General features: G+C 35.5%; 1 pseudogene; it reads right to left on the minus strand.

Moving 5' to 3' along the window:
* Positions 1-6,246: 6,246 nt before the first annotated feature.
* The window catches only part of LOC142317531 (2-acylglycerol O-acyltransferase 2-like), a 28,048-nt pseudogene continuing 19,304 nt past the window's right edge, over positions 6,247-14,990 (minus strand).

Below are 14,990 nucleotides of genomic sequence, written 5' to 3' on the forward strand. Positions count from 1 at the left end.
TATAGTTACAGTAAAGCTACAAGAAGCACTAAAAATGTCTAAAAACAGTTTTAGATAGGTTACAAATAATAAAATTATCTAAGAAAGATGTGAAAAGTTTCAACATTACATGTACTTGAGATACAGAATTGTTAATGAAACTATTCATCCAATAGTTTCCTGTTAAAATAGGTTGCAAGAAACTGAATCCCAAATATGGCATTTCTTTGTTCAGTTAACAAAAAATCTACATCAGTTGATCTTGGATTCAATTCCCAGTGTCTAACTTTTTTGTCAATCATTTCATTTTCTTTGTTGAATTAAATGTGCAGCATGTTCAAATAAATAAAAAACGATTCTGTACTTGCATCTAAGTCAGTTTTCCATTCACTACGTAGAATTATAGGAAGTCTCCTGGAAATGATGATGATTATATGCCTAGCATGAAAAATATTTTTGTCAAATAAAACACTGGCTCATTGCTGTCCACACTTTCCATTTTTGACTTCAGATATAGGTGAGTAGCTGTTCGTTTTCATCCACTCCCTGATATTACCGAAAGACTTGCTTTTTAGATATTAGATTCAGCAGAAAATTGATGTTAATTTTATTTATGGGAACTGGTAGATGTAATTCTTGCCATAGGTATAAAATTTCAGCAGTACTTACTCAACTGTCATATAATTTTATGGACTGGTTATAGACTACTTGAGCAAAATAGAGAAATTTTGAAATATCAGCAGACAGAATAACTTGGGCTGGAGAATAAATTACTAACTCTTACTCATATAAAATTTAATTTTAAACTAAAAAAGTAGTATTATAGCTGAAGTTCTTTGAGGTTAAATTTGTCAAATTAAGTTTAAAATTCTTATGTTATTGTATATGGGCAGTAAATTTTCCATACTAAAAGTATACTTTTAGTATCCATAAGTACTAAAGCATTCATAATACTAAAAGTCCATTTATTGTATTCCTAACTGGATCTCTTCATGCCAAACATTGAGACAGTAAGTGATGAACATGATGAGCATTTCCATTAAGATATATCAGTCTTAGAAAACCAATACAAAGCCAAATGGTGTGTTAATTTGCTAGCTCATTACTGCTGGACTTTAATCTGAGATGTACCTGAGAGTAATTACAAAAGGAAAGCATCTACAAAGAAATTTTAATGTAAGTAAAATGTTTATATGAACTTTAATGTGCCATTTCTGTTAAACTGAGATAGAAAAAAAGATTTTATTTACCGATCTGTAATTTATGAAAAAAACCATGCAGAGAAAGGTATCACATTTAGAGAAACATTAGCAAAATTTTATTTTGTATACCAGTGTAATTTAAGGTGAAAAGTAGACGATAAAGTAACAAACACCTGGAAGCTAAATCTGAGACCATATGCTCTAAAGTCGACATGTTAACCAATAATACAGTATTTGTTTAGAAAATATATGCATGTGACCAAAGATAGATTAAAGAAGTACAAAATTAAAAAAAACTAATACTTGCCATTTTTGAAAAATTTGCACATCTTTGTTTTTATTTTTGTGGACATTTGTCTGTTTATCCTAATATGTTACGGTATTCAGGAATAATTCAACAGGAACCATGGAAAAGCGATTACAATGGTTTTGCTAACTGCTGAAGGAAGATACTGAATTGTAATAATTGAGGTTTCAAGTGTTTAGAAATTACTCTATTATTTAAAATTACAATTTCCAAATTTCTGATTACTCTGCAAGATTCTGAAATTATATTACATGAATAATATATAGCTATGAAGACAGCATTGTACCATTCAAGGTTTAATGAAGTAATATACACATTGATTTATTAAACCAGGTTACATGGTAACAACACAGTATGAAGTAAATACATTTTCAGTCTGTAATATTTTATATACTTATAGTATATGTATTTATTTAAAATTTTTTTAAATATTTCTCGAAGTGTGATAGCATTTTTTGAATTGCTTTTTTGCGTACATTTCAGATCTGTAAATACAATTTTTCTACCACCTTTAATTTTAAATAAACTACGCTTAAAAAAAAAATTAAGGGAAAATATACCGTATTTATTCGAGAACCCCCCGCCACCGAATAAGCCCCGCACCACGATTTTCCGGACTGAAAATCTAAAAACAAAATCGAGTATATACCGGTATTTTAAAGTGCTAAAGATATGATGAAAAAATACGGAAATACGAAAATATTCAGATCATTTAAATTACAATATATTAATATTACATTAATAATTAATTACCGTAAGTACTAGTTTAGTTCAGAATCAGTAGGCCAGAAAAACGAAAAGAAAGTATCATGTTGAAAAGGATCATTTCAATACACTTTTTAATACGGGATTTTATTTTTAATTAATCGCTGTCAATGTCTGTAGAAGAGTTACCAGTAGTCTCCACGTCGCTCTGCCAAAGGTGATCGTCTTCACTACCATCAAGTTCATTAGGGATTCCGCATTTTTTTAAACTTTTCCTGACTAATTCCGTGGAAATACCTTCCCAAGCATTTTTTATCCATACACAAATCTGGTTTAAATCTGGGCGTTTGATTCTTCCTGTAGGCGTGAGAAAGAAATTTTCATCAGCCATCCATTTACTGTATAGTTGTTTTAACGCAGATTTGAACGGTTTATTGATGCAGACATCTAGTGGTTGCATAAAGATGTCAATCCGCCTGGAATTATTACTTGGTCTTTCATACCCTTTTTTAAATTGTCTTTCACTTTATCAGTCGTATGCTCCCGATAACTATCCATTACTAGCATACCGGTATTTTTTTTATTAAGTAAATCTCCTGATCGCTTTTGCCATACATACCTGATCCGATCTAAAATTACGGTTTCGTCCATCCAACTGATTTCTGTGCTCTGATAACTCCATTTACCTGTACTGTAGGAGGTTTTTCTTTTAAAAACAGTGTACGAAGGTAATTTTTACCCAGCAGAAGTAATGTAAAGCATAAAACTATACCTTTGTTTTTCATTACCACCAGTGCGAATCGTAACACGTTTTTCACCTTTTTTGTTTACGGTTTTGTCAAATGGCATTTCAAAATATACGGGGGTTTGATCTCCGTTTCCTTTTTGAGAAGGCAAATAGGAAACTCTGATCAAATATTATCTTTATCTTTTCTAAGATTTATTATGCATTTACGAAAATGTAATATTTTTTGTTCATAAGCGTCTAGAAGTCGTTGAGAAATGGTCGTCTTTCGTCTTATTGACAAATCATTTCGTGCAAGCTGTGGATATCCATCCACGGCTTGCTTTAAAATCAACTTTATTCAATGATTTAGAGATTTCATGAGCATATGATTGACACATTTCTGTCGTGACAGCATAACTGCATTTCCTTTTTTCCATAACAGTCATACAATTTTTTTCTATGTCTGTGAATTTTGGTTTTAAGCCTCGAAAAGCCCTTTAATTACCAGTTGCTTTCACCAGAAGGTGTTTCTTCTTACGTCAGTCTCGAATGCAGCTTTCATCTACGTCAAATTTTCATCCTGCCTCCCGATTTCAACTTTTTTTTGCCTCTTCTCTAACGCGCAGTTTTTCATTTATTGTAAAAGATCGTAGACGCTGTTCTGTACTCATTTTAATGACGTAATTAAAATAATCACCGTATTAAACTTTACAAGATTAATTAACAGATAAATTGCACATAATCGTCCACATATACAAAAAGTACAATGACTATGGCGAATAGAAAAGACGACGATGGGTAACTGTAGTGTCATTAGAACCGGATGCAGCCTATACAGAATGAATCAGTTTTATAAAAATACCGTAACATCGTTCCTACCGATAATATGAACAGAATGTTAATAATTAAAGATGTATTCTGTATAAGAGGCATCCGGTATTGATAAACGAAAGCCTAATGTAACTATATTTACGTGATTGAATTTAGGTACTTCTAAGAAAACGTTTACTTTACATAAATTATCCTGGCTAAAGACTAAGTTTCAAGTAAGCCCCGCACCCTTATTGTTTCTCTCCAATTCGAAGAAAAAAAGTGCGAGGGTACTCGAATAAATACAGTAGTTAAAATCTGTAAAATTTATAATTTTGCATGGCCATACCTGTGTTAGAATGGTTTCGCTGATACATTTCTTTTATAAATAGCCTCAGACACATCCCGAATTAATATCTAACAGTAATCGGCTAGCATGACAGTGTTCCATTTCCCTTTATAGCGGCATTCCATTACCGAAATGTCTTGGTGGATACGTTCATCGTGTTAGTCACTTACGTTTCCGAGGTTGTCCAGGAAAAATCCAGATGTGAGTGGAGGAAATGCATTTTGAAAGGCATATTACCTTACATCCACAGTTCTGTATAAATTAAGAAGTTCATTAACAATATGGTGGTAATTGTTAGATTTTTGTTTGCCAAAAAAATTTTTGCAAACGTCTTTAAAAGAAACCAAAGCTGCACTTTCTACATTATTTAACATCGAGTTAAATACATGATCTTTGACCAACTCTCTTATTTAAAGACCAACAAATATTCCTTCTTTAATTTTCCCTTCACTTACATTCGGAAATTTCTGCCTGGTGTACAAAAATCCGGGACTATCCTTCTTCATTGCTTTTACAAAATTTTTCATTAGTCCTAGCTTGATATGGAGAGGGGGTAAAAATTTTTTTTAGGTTCAACCTAGGGCTCATAAAAAATATTTTTCCCATTTTATTTTAAATTGTCTCGTTTTTTCCACTCTTTGGTAACATAATGTCTATCCCTAGCTCGGCTGTCCCATTCGCATAGAAAACACATGTACTTAGTATAGCCTAACTGTATACTTAACAAATTAGCTGTAACTTTCAAATCACTACATATGATCCAGCTATATGTTTTATAATTTATTTTTTCAAGAACGTCTTTCATCACATCGTATGTCTCTTTCAAATTAATACCATAAGCGATTGGTATCGAAGGATATTTGTTACCGTTGCGTTGTAGAATCACTTTCAAACTACACTTGGACGAATCTATGAAAAGGCGCCAGTCATAAGCTCATCAGTATTTGTGCAATAAACGAAAATATCTTCATCGATAAAGTACTGAGACATTTTTTTTTGTCGCCTTCGAAAGCCCACAATTTTTTTGAAGTAAATTCCAACCTTGCAGTTTGATTTTTGATAAATTTAAATTCCCAATAAGTTATTTAATTCACCTTACGATATAAGGTGTGGCTAATTGAAAGATAATTTAAAATCAAAATCATTGTTGTCTTCTTCAGTATTGCCTGATTCTTCATCACTGCTTTTGAAATATGCATTCACAGGTGGCTCAGGAACTGGACGAATTTCACTGTGAAGTACAGGCCTGATTGCAGATTGCAATGAAGGTATAGATTTTTTAGAAATTCCAGACACACTTGTTAGGCAAAAGTAACAATCGAAAGGCGTAATGTTTTTCTATTTGATTTTATGGTAAATTTATTACATACATAACAAAAGACATCCACATCATTTACACAGTTTCGAGGCATTACGACATTTCACTGTTAAAAAACTTAAGAGAGCAATAAGACAAAGCAATAAGATAAAAAAATCCATTCATTCCTAAATCTAGTGCATAATACTAACAACACAACTGTGTGTTCAGCTACATATTTTGACCTACACAGATATGATTAATCTTGTCTATGAAGGTTCACTCTTCAGTATTAGTTATGATGTTGTAATATGTGACTATGATATGATTTAATTCTTTGTCAAGTATTGTTTATTTATAGTTTACAAATTATGTTAACCAAGTAAACAATAAATGATGGGCTAGCAAAATACAATATAGGAGCTTAAAATGCTAACTATATGTTGAAAAATGTAAAAAATCCTCTAATAACAATTTTTCAAAAATGGTGGGTGGTAGAAAGATTCTGAGTTCATATTCGTTTTCAACATCAAAAAACAAATTAAAATCGTGTATCGCATGTTAGGAAACAAAAATCATGTTTATCAGTGTAATTTTTGATTGTGGCAGAAATCTTCTAAATTGTTCAAAATAAATAAAAATGATTGCAATAATCTTTAAAGAGAATTTGTTACACAATGAATCATTTTATTTTAAAATGAAGACGAAAGAAAATTATAATCAATGAATCATAAAATCCGTATACTTATCATATCTAATTATATTCTGATAATTGTTATTAAAACATACAATTATTAAATGATACACAAAATATAACACATTTATATCAAATTCTACAATAATTTTGTATTGCTATTAGTTAAAAAATAAAAATGTACAATGTAATGTAATCAATGTTATAAATTAGATAAATTACAAAATAACTAATTCAGTCTTCTCTGGATTTGATAAATATTTATGTTTATTATTTTCAAAGAGTTCAATAAGTTTCTCGGTAAATAAATTATGAAGTTTCTCTATTTCTTCACAACTTGGGTGTTCATTTTTCTCAACATAAATTGGACTGCCAACTGTAAAAAGAGAATTAAGAATAATTACTTTATGTATTACTAATGTAGAGGTTGAAATATTCCTTATTTAATGATTTCTTTGTCTATGGTAATAACAATGAAACAATAAATTGTGAAAAATCACAACAGTTAAAAATATAACAACATTTTTTCTAACACTTCTTTATTTCTTTTTCCTGTTTAGCCTCTGGTAACTACCGTTCAGATAATACTTCAGAGGATGAATGATAATACTTAGAGCACGATACAACAACAGAAGAACTTAAGATAGCAGTCGAGAAAAATATTGGCACGGGTGAGAGTTTTCAAATTACCTCAATGAGGGAGGCATCAGGTAACACCAAAAATGCGACGGTAATAACGACTCACAGAGGAGCATTGAAACTAGTAGCAGAAAGATTAAGAGTGGGATGGGTTAATTGCCGTACCTACATACGAACGGAGACTGAGAGATGTTTTAGGTGTTTGGGGCACCGGGCACGGAAGACGAAAATGTAACGGCCCCGATAGATCTAGCCTGTGCTTCAACTGCGGGGGGCAAGGTCATTTAATTAAAGACTGCCGTGAAGCCACAAGGTGTCTAGATTGCAATAGTCACAGTCACAGGACGAGAAGCATGGGATGTAGCAAACTACATGATTAAGATACTCTTATTAAATAATAATAGGAGTATACTTTCCAACGACCTTGCAGAGGAAATAGCTGCAAGAGGAGAATACGACTTTATAGTGGCAACAGAGCCCAATGTTTTCGCGGCTGCCAGACCGCAGTGGGTTCCAGACAGAAATGGGGTGGTCGCCATCAGACGAGTCGCTAACAAGAGAGACTTCGGACTTTTTATAAGAGAAGACGATATTGTAGCCGTGGAGCTGAGTGAAGTGAATCTGGTTGGAATCTATATTAGCCCCAACTGTAATTTGGAGTGGTTCCAGGAAAGAATTTTCAGCCTACAACGCATAACCATGCAATTTATGAAGCGCATTGTAATACTATGCGACTTTAACTGCGGCTCTACCAACGCTAGAGGCAGAGTGCTGGAAGAATTTCTGGCGACTACTGGTGTGACATGTATAAATGACGGAGAGGCTACGTACAGCGCCAGAGGCCATAAATCTATCTTAGACCTCGTAATAATCGACAACAGATTTAACCGGGACACAGTGGCTTTCAAAGTACTGTCGGTAGAGACAGCAAGCGACCACAAGGCAGTAGCTATTGAAATCAGAGAACAAAACATAAGAGATACGCAACATAGCGCTGTTCTAAGATGGCCAAAACACCATACACAAAAGATTGTAAGGAACGCCGCAAGAAGGATCACAGAGTGCACAAATTTAAATCAAAATAGTTTCCAAGCTATATATCAGGTGTTTGGAGGCGTTCCTCAGGGATCAGAGCTTTGACCTACCCTGTGGAACATCTTCTATGACGGGATTTTTACATTAAATTACCCGGAAGGGGTATCAGTGGTCGGCTATGCGGACTACATAGCGGTTCTAGTGGAAGATAGAATTGTAGATATCGTAGAGGACAAAGCCAATCGAGCGCTATGTCTAATTGACGAGTGGCTGGAAAGAAATCAGTTGCAGATTTCCCTTAGGAAATCTTGTTGCATGGTTCTTGCTGGTAGAAGACCCATCAGAAACATAAATATAAACATCAGAGGAGAAAGAGTCATCGAAGTCAACGAAGCAAAATACCTTGGTGTTCTGCTAGACAAAAGCTTAAAATTTAGTAAACATATCGATATGATTTGCAACAGGGTTACCCCCACCATTAAGGTCTTGAAGGGGCTTTTTCAAAAAGCCCACATCATGGCACAACTAAGATGGAAATCAGGAGGCTGATAACGGCGGCCACCGCATCGGCGTTATTGTATGCGGCCCCGGTATGGGGAAATGCAAAAAAATACACAGAGAAATAAAACTAAACTAAAAAGTGTTCATAGACTCGCTCTGCTTAGGGTGGCTGCTGGCTACAGAACAGTGTCGTATGATGCGTTGTGTATAATAACAGAAGTTCCCCCTATAGATTTGCAAATTAGAGAGAGGATATTAAGAGCCACGGGACTTCCCAGAGGCGAGACCATAGAGCTAATACAGCAAGAGTGGCAGAGTGCGTGGGCGCACTCAAGAGTTGGGGATTGGACGAGAAGGCTAATTCCCAACATAAATACATGGGTTGGTAAGAGACTGGTTGACGTGAAATTCTATAGCACGCAACTATTGACAGGCCATGGTTGTTTTGGTCAATATTTATTCAGAATTGGGAAGAGGGCCACCCCACTATGCGTTTATTGTCAGGAGATCGACAATGTAGAACACACCATTTTCGCATGTCCCAGATGAGCTGATAATAGAAGGGAAATTTTAATTAATAGATTGACCCCTGACAATTTAATTAATTGGATGGTGTATAGTCAGGAAAATTGGGACTGGTTCAAGAAGTTCGCGGGGGAAATTCTCCGTATTAAAGAAGTTAAAGAAGACGAAGACAGAAGACAGGGGTCGTAGTTAAAGTAGGGAAGGGAAGACAGTCCCTCCGTAGAAGGCCCGCATGCTGAAGTGTGCGGGTTCGTGAGAAGGGAGGGAACTCCTGGGGAACTGTGGGGTAAAGTTTAGACCGAGTCCCGGCCGGCGGTGTCGGCCCTGCGGGTGCCTTGGTGCTTAGTGGGGTCGGTGCCGCCGGTTTGAGGCATGGCAAAAGATAAAGACCGAGACCCGGTTCCCTGCCGAGGGGCTGAGGGACGGCGTTGCCGGACCTTGCCCATGAGGTGGGGGATTAGAGGCATGGCAAATGAAAAATAAAAGATCCGAGACCGGGGGGGGGCTAACCTGCCGTGCCGGACGTGCTGCCGGTGGGTGGGGGACGCCTCATTTGAGTATATGGACACTCTCCCCGACTGCGTATACTTAAATGGATATCCGCTCGGGGGGGGGGGGGGAGAAGGGGAAAAAAGATAGTTTCCAAAACATCATTACTGAAGAAATATCCAGAATTCCATGCACGGTATCAAGGCAGCAAACAGTATATTGGTGGAACAATGACATAGCTAATCAACGAGATTACATGAGCAGATGCAAGAGAAAAGCACAAAGGCTTCGAGCTCATTCCGGCATAAGCGACGAAAGCAACAGAGCCATGAATGTATATAGAACGGCCAGAAAACGCCTCAACTTTCTTATAAAACAAGCAAAGCGTAAAAAATGGAATGACCTATGCAAAGAATTGGAGGAGGATCCCTGGGGGAAAGTTTTTCAGATTGCGACAAAGCGGCTTGGCAGGAAAGCCCCACTGCTTAACAGCGACAAGGCTCTACAAAAATTAAAAAAATTATTCCCAAGAGAAGAAACCGGATATCGAGATACGCCTGCATGCGATAGGGGCAGATTTTATCAGCAGGAAGTTCTAAGCACGATCAAAAAACTCAGTAACAAGTAAAGCCCGGGGCCAGATGGAATCCCCGCGGCAATACTGAAGGGACTGGCAGAAACTGTCCCTTGGGAGGTGGTGGATGTGGCCAGTTTTGGATTGCAGCACTGAACTTTTCCGCGCTGCTGGAAAGAGGCCAGAACCGTCCTACAGCCTAAGCAGGGAACGAATACTGACCTGGAGGAATATCGCCCAATCAGTCTGATTAATAACATGGCGAAGACGGTAGAAAGACTCTTAGCCGGCAGACTGCAGGAGGAGCTGGAGCAAAGGAATTGCCTACATCAAGACCAATACGGCTTCAGGAGAATTACAGTACAGGCCATCAAACGAGAACCTTATCTCAAATTTTAATATCGGGGCCCTTTACACCCCGTAAGTGTTTGTGATTGTCCTTGTCTTTTATGTCTTAAATGTTTTGTGTAGTTTGTGCTTTTAAATAAAATGTAAGGGCCCTTTACACCCTTACATATGACGATCCAGATGGTGATAGTAATTTCCTTTAAAGATTGTGATGAGGGCTAATGACCTTAGCAGTCGATGCCCGTAAAATTCTAGATAAAAAAAAAAAAAATAAAAAAAAAAAAATAATAATAATAATTATAATTAATAATAATAATAATAATAATAATAATAATAATAATAATAATTTGAAGCCCTAATAAACATGAACATCAGCAGATACCTGATTAGCCAAATCAATCAGTACTTATTTGATAGGCATATTGAGGTTAAGACCGTAGATGGCAAGGTGAATTACCAACTGTTCGGAGGAGTTCCCCAGTGATCAGTTCTGGGATCCATATTATGGAATATTTTTTACGATGGGATCTTCAGACTACTCTACCCTGAAGGCGTAGACATTGTCGGATATGCAGACGACGTGGCCGTCCTCGTAAAAGACAAGGAGATTGACCAACTAGAAACTAAAGCAAATCAGGCCCTACAATTAATAGATAACTGGCATAACAACAACCAATTGCAGATGTCTCCAACCAAGTCCAAATGCATCCTACTCTCGGGCAAGAGAAGAAATATTAAGAGGAGCATAAACATTAAGATAAGAGGTGAAAACATACGAGAAGTCAACAACGCAAAATACCTAGGAGTGTACTTAGACAGAAGCCTAAAATTCAGCCAACATATAAACATGGTCTGTTAAAAGGTTGCCCCAACAACTGAAGCCCTAAGAGCATTATTTAATAATCGCGGTGCACCAAAATTGGCAGTTAAGCAGGTCATTACATCAGCACTGATGTCAACTATACTATACGCAGCCCCAGTCCGGGAAAGTGCTGCGAACGTAAAACGTAACAAAAGCAAAATGAGAAGCGTATACAGAGTGGCCTTAATCCGAGTAGTTCTAGGCTACAGAACTATATCTTACGACGCATTATGTGTACTAGCTGAGATTCCTCCTATAGAGCTTCAAATAAAAGGCAGAAGAATGAGGGCGGAAGGCATGACAAAATTTGAGGTGGAAAACATGATTATTAACAGTTGGCAAACCGTTTGGTCCGCTTCTCAAGTGGGACAGTGGACACGAAGGCTAATCCCTGATCTGAAGGAGTGGGCAAACAAAGTAAAAGGTGGATTAAATTTCCATACGACCCAACTCTTAACAGGACACGGGTCGTTTGGCAAGTATCTCTTTAGAATAGGGAAAAGGCAGACATCACAATGTTCAGATTGCCACGAGGAGGACGAAGCGGAACACACTATTTTCAACTGTCGAAAATGGGGGGTTTCAGATATGAAATCAGGAGTAATAATCTCACACCGGATAATCTTGTCAAATGGTTATTACAAGATAGCAGGAACTGGGACTAGTTCTCTAATTTCGCGAGCTCGATCCTCAAAATCAAGGAGGAAGAAGAGAGGCATCGTGGGGGACAGGCGTGATGATAGGGCAGGGAGGACAGTCCCATCCTGGAGGGCCGGCATGCTTAGGTATGTCGGAACCAGAGAAGGGGTGGGAACTCCTGGGGAGTCAAACAGGGGTCAAGTAAAGACCAAGTCCGGGCCGGTGGCGCCGGTTCCTGGGGGGCGCTTCGGCGCTTGCTGGGGCTGGTGCTATCGGTTTGAGGCAGGCATGAAAAGACCGAGACCCGGTCCTCCAAGGGCGGGGGGGGGAATAGCCGGGTCTTTCTTGTGCGCGGTGGATTAGAGGCAGGTAATATGAAAAGATCCGTAACCGGAGGGGGGGGGGCTGACCTGCCGTGCCGGACGTACTGCCGGTGGGTGGGAAGGCCCTCTTAGAGTCACAGGAAAGGTCCCTGGGCCGCGTATACTTTAGTGGATGTCCGGCCCAGGGATGTATGGGCATAAAAAAAAAAAAACGATCAAAGAACACCGGTATCCACGATCTCGTATTCAAATCCGTGTAAAAATAAATGGCTTTACAAGGACTTGAACGTTGGAATTCTTGACTTCCAAATCAGTTGATTTGGGAAGATGCGTTCACCACTAGATCAACCCACCGGGGTTTTCCTAACACGTAATTGTTTTCAACAAAACATGGTTACAAATTAAGAAGACAACTCTTGTTTTAATTTATTTTTTATTGCCAAGTGGTTCAAGCTTATTTTAAACTTATGTATTATATAAGTGTCTGTTTTACACATTATTTAAGAGGCAAACTGAAGGTGTATTAGATTTAAAACTTCCATTTCCATTTAATTTTATACATATTTACTTCTTTATTATTATTATTATTATTATTATTATTATTATGTATCCATTAGTTGTATATTTGTGTATAAAAAATTGTGTATACTTTTACATATATGATTTACTGTATTTCACACTATTCCTGTAATTTTATATATTATTCAAGAAATGGTAATTTTATCCTACATGTGGCAAACAGGACACAGTTTTAAACAACAATTCAATAGATATATAAAATAATTTTACAATAATAGTATTAGCATTTGCATAACTAATTTGTAATTAAAAAATTAATATTAAAATGTAAGTCAATTTTGATAAATAAAAAGATATTAAGGGCTAATGAGAGTACATAAACGGATTATGCAGAGAAAATTGTTATGCAGATTCTGATATGTTGATAAGTAAATTAAAGTTTTTGTTCAGAAAGATTGAATAAAATGTCATTAAATATAAAATTAGTATAGCCCAAACTAAACAAGTTAAAAATGAAAATTATTATTTTAAATAAAACAATTTTGCTGATTATTTATATTATGTAGCATTAATTTCAAGGTACCTAGTATTTATATTTTCTTGATAATTCAATTTTTACAATTAATTTTGTAAATACTACTAAAAAATATCATTGTAGTTATTTATTTATTTTTTAAATTTAATTGAATACAATAAAATGTGAATTCTTTGGTAATATTTTAATTCATTGAGTTGATATTCAGAGTTAACTAGTGATCCCTAAAAACAGTATCATGGTAGTTTGTAAGCCAGTTTGCTAATAACAAATTTACTGCTTTTTTCTGTATATTTCTGCAAATGTCTTTATATCTTTAGGATTCAATTTTATTTAATTTATACAGAACTATATTCATGTTATACTGATGTCTTTAGTAAGTGAAGTTTATTAATAAAGATTTAGACAAATGATTTTGATTGTTAACTTTTTTTTATTCTTTTATGAATACTCAGAAAATACCTGCAAATTAATCTTTCACATCAGTAGTTTCATGGCAAATTTTTATAAAGAATAAGAACATAAGTGACGAATTGGTTATTTAACTAAACTGTAAGATTTGAGAAATATATTTATGTACTTAGGATCATAATATTTATGATATATTCTTTTGATCTTACCAACAGTTGTGACTGGATGTCGCCTTGGTATTATTCCAAAATTATACTGAAAAAAATCCTCTTCCAATAGGAATGCATGGAGAAATTCCTGTAATTTTTCTCACTAAATATTAGAACCATGATAGTAAGGATCCTGGGGAACCAGACAGTTGGTCATGTAGATCTGTTTCTCCGAATGAAAAAACATGAACCAGTGGTGTTCTGAAATAATTAACAATGAATAAATTAAAATTATGATTGTGCATTAACATTAAAAACTTTATTTGTAAACTATTCATGTTTTTTTTAAGTTTGATTGGTGATGAAAATGATTTGATGATGAACAATCTTAACCAACATTAATAAGTAAATAGGGGTATTTTCTGTTGTGTCTCTCATTGGTTTTTTTTTAGGTTATGTGTTACATATTAGTAATTGCTCATTTTATAATTATAAATATGATCTAACCTATGCTCATTTGGTTCACTAGCCTAGCAAGCGAATGTTATCGAGGAAAGTGAGTGTAGGTTTAGTTTGGTTAGATTATATTTATAATTTCTTTGTAAATACCTCCAAGTATCATGTGATTTTAACATGAGGAAATACTAATACGTAATATGTAACATAAAAAAAAACCATTGGGAGGAAAATCAGAAAAGACTCAGTAAATAGTCAACCATGTAGTAAGTAGTACAGTCACTATGCTGTCTCTCCCAAAGATGAGAAATCAAAGAAATCAATTGCAAAGGTTATTTCAATTCTTGGCTATATTGCAGAATGGCAAATGTCTATTTAGTGAGCATAATGATAAACATTAATATGAATTTGAACAAGTTACTAATACAGTTCTGAACAGACTATGGTTTTGTTGTTTACTCATCCACTCATCCATATCATTTGAAAAGTTAGATGTTGAACATTATGCAGGAATTCGGTACACGTTGGGAGCGTTTCCAAAAAGTCCAGTACAGGCATATTACCTTGATTAATGAAGTAGGTATATTACCCCTGCATTATAAAAGAGAAATCCTCAGACTTGGATATGCAATGTATGTTTTGTTATTTAAAACTCACCTTAATTACAAACCATTCTTTGAACATTAGACTAACCAAAATGTATGAAAGATTTAGGACCTATTCATGACCAGCAGGAACAGGCGCTACAGAAATTATGAGTAAATATAACACACCCAGTTGTATAAAGATATTACAAAAAAAAAGTTAATATCACCATGGCTAATTCCTAAAGTTCTTATCTTAATTCCTATGAGCTGATATCTCCATTGTAGACAAAGATAATATATCTAGATGTACTGTTTAAAATAAATTTTT

This window comes from Lycorma delicatula, chromosome 1, assembly GCF_047948215.1.
Source record: "Lycorma delicatula isolate Av1 chromosome 1, ASM4794821v1, whole genome shotgun sequence".
NCBI lineage: Eukaryota > Metazoa > Arthropoda > Insecta > Hemiptera > Fulgoridae > Lycorma > Lycorma delicatula.